Genomic DNA, 2,588 nt, shown 5'->3' with positions numbered 1-2,588 from the left:
GGCTTACCTTGCTGGTCGCCGGGCAGGCGGGCTGCGCGCGTCCGCCCCACTCGCACTACACGCTGCAGCTGGCCCCGCTCTGTTTTTCTGGGACTCAGCGCTGACTTCACCGACACTCCGCGGACAACCAATGGGCTGCGGTGCCCGCCCCCTCATTAGCATGCCTCTGGAACCGTCCACTCTGGCAGCGCCCGGCCAGCGGGCGGAGCCAGGGGGCGGGGCCGGGCCCGGCAGTGACAGGAAGGGGCGTGTGCGCAGATGGGAGGCGAGGAAGCGTCTGGCTCCTGGCTCCTGGCATTGTGAGCCCGCCGGCCTCCGCCGGTAACGGGCGCGGGGGCCAACTGACCCTTTCCGTCCTGGCCGGGCCGGACGCTGGCCTGGCGTGCCTTCTGGTTCTTCAGAAGGGTCGCCCACGGGGAGCTTGGAAGGAACCTTAGACGTAAAATAACAGTGATAAATTATTTAACCCCTGGGCCTCAGTTTACCCATCTGTAAAATGGCATAATAGTACCGATTTCGTAAAATCTAGTGAAGATTAACATAGTTAACATAGGTGATGCATTTAGATCAGTGCCTGCTGGCCGTCGTGCTACATAAACGTTTGCTGTTATCATTCGTGTGCTCTGTACCAACCAGTGTGCTTAATGCTTGCTGGATATTTCCTCATTTGATCCTCTTAGCCTGATAAGAGAGGAACGATTACTAATCCATATTTTTCTAGTGAGAAAACTGAAAATAATTACCATTTTTATGCGGGAAAACTGAGGTGTAGTTTAAGTGACTTATCCGAGGTCATACAGCAAGTGGTGCAACCAGGATTTGAACCCAGGCTCTGAGATTTCACTCATGCAACACACATATATTTAGAGGCTCTGTGGCATTGCTGGACCCCGGTGTTAACTGCAGAGAACAAGACAGGCAAGGCCTTTTCCCTCAGGAAGTTTCCATTTTAGTGGAGACAAGTAAATAAATAAGATCCTCTGCAATGTGAAAAGTAGAGTGCATACAATGCAACAGGGTCATTGCAAGTGGAGGGAAGGCGCTGTGTTAGACGGTGTTCAGAGCTAACCACTGTGCTATACTATTCTCCTAACCGCCTCTAGTCCCCCTCAGGGTTACAGAGACAGGGATCAGAGTGGGGAAACTGCTGGCCCAAGGTCGCACAGCCAGCAAGTACTGGTGTGGAACTCGCTCCCTCCATGCCCAGCTTCCCACATCCCTGAAGATAAGACAGTCGCCCCTCGGGCTGAGCACAACTGATTTTTGTCAACTGCCCTTGCAAGCATATTCAGCCAGAACACGTTCCCAGTGAACAGGCTGTGGGTGGTGGGGTAAAGACTGGCCTTGATGACTGCACAGACTGATCAGAAGCTCATCAGCAAAGATTCTTAGATGTCAGGGAACGGTGACCCTTTGTCTTTGGTGACCACCTGGTGTCCTCTGCTGTGTATTAAAAAAAAAAAGAAGAAGAAGACTCCTAGCCATCTGGAAGCTTACTGTACAAATGAGAAAACACTGGGGAACTACTGAACCTAGGGAGTCCCCACCCCACACCTTCCCCTACCTGCACCTTACCCTGCAGCTTTTCAAAGAACACTTCCCAGGCTCTCCTATTTACTCCACAATCTGCGTAAAGACAGCTCTCTCTGGGCTATAAAGTAATAAAACAGCTAATACTTATTAAGCACATCTAGGCTGCTATGCACTGTACTGTACTTGTGCTAAGAGCTTCATATGCATTAACTCACATCCTCCACACAACCCCAGGTGGGAATAGTATTGTTATCCTGAGGTTATCCACAGAGGTGGAAAACAAAGGATAGAGAGACTGGTTACTTACCCAGCAAATTCAGGGCAACACCATTTTAGAATAGCCAAAAAAAAAAAATCAAAGCAATCCAAATATCCAATTTGAGTGCATTGGTTAATGATAGTACAACCATATGACAGAAGATCATATATTAATAGCTACAAAAAATGAAGAGGTTCATTGACACATAAAGATGCTCCTAATAGGCTGGGTGTGGTGGCTCATGCCTGTAATCCCAACACTCTGGGAGGCCAAGGTGGGCAGGGGTGGATCGCCTGAGCTCAGGAGTTCGAGACCAGCCTGGGAAACATGGTGAAACCCCATCTCTACTAAAAAATCCAAAGTTAGCTGGGCATGGAGGCATGCACCTGTGGTCCTAGCTTCTTGGGAGGCTGAGGCAGTAGGACTGCTTGAGCTGGGAGGCAGAGGTTGCAGTGAGCCAAGATTGTGCCACTGCACTCCAGCCTGGGCAACAGAACGAGACTCCATCTCAAAAAAAAAAAAAAGATGCTCAGATTATTGAATGGGAAAATAGATTGAAAACTAGTTTTATACTGCAATCCCATTAGAACTATTCTTATGGGACTGCAAGTAATTATTTTTGCTCATCTATAGTTTTCTGATTTTTTTCTTCACAAACATCTACCAACTTGTCTAATGAAAATAAAACAAAATAATTTTAAGATGAAAGACCAGACTCTATCAATGAAGATTTCAACTATACCATCTCAAGGAATCAACTATACCATCTAAGGCTTCAAGTCATCCCTCAAATATT

At 48.0% G+C, this 2,588-nt stretch overlaps 1 protein-coding gene across 5 annotated transcripts in view; it reads right to left on the bottom strand.

Annotated features, from left to right (window-relative positions):
• The window catches only part of SORBS1 (sorbin and SH3 domain containing 1), a 253,714-nt gene extending 253,606 nt beyond the window's left edge, over positions 1-108 (bottom strand). For 4 of the 5 annotated variants that reach the window (XM_011963923.1, XM_011963926.1, XM_011963925.1 and 1 more), the window contains exon 1: positions 8-108. The gene's annotated coding sequence lies outside the window, so the exon portion shown is untranslated. The remainder of the gene's footprint in view (positions 1-7) is intronic. The other variant, XM_011963922.1, reaches the window with a different exon arrangement.
• Between the last annotated feature and the right edge of the window lie 2,480 nt (positions 109-2,588).

This window comes from Colobus angolensis, unplaced genomic scaffold (genome assembly GCF_000951035.1).
Source record: "Colobus angolensis palliatus isolate OR3802 unplaced genomic scaffold, Cang.pa_1.0 Scaffold630, whole genome shotgun sequence".
Lineage (NCBI taxonomy): Eukaryota > Metazoa > Chordata > Mammalia > Primates > Cercopithecidae > Colobus > Colobus angolensis.
The sequence above is the reverse complement of the archived record's forward strand: the minus strand, read 5'-3'. Positions and strand labels throughout refer to the sequence as shown.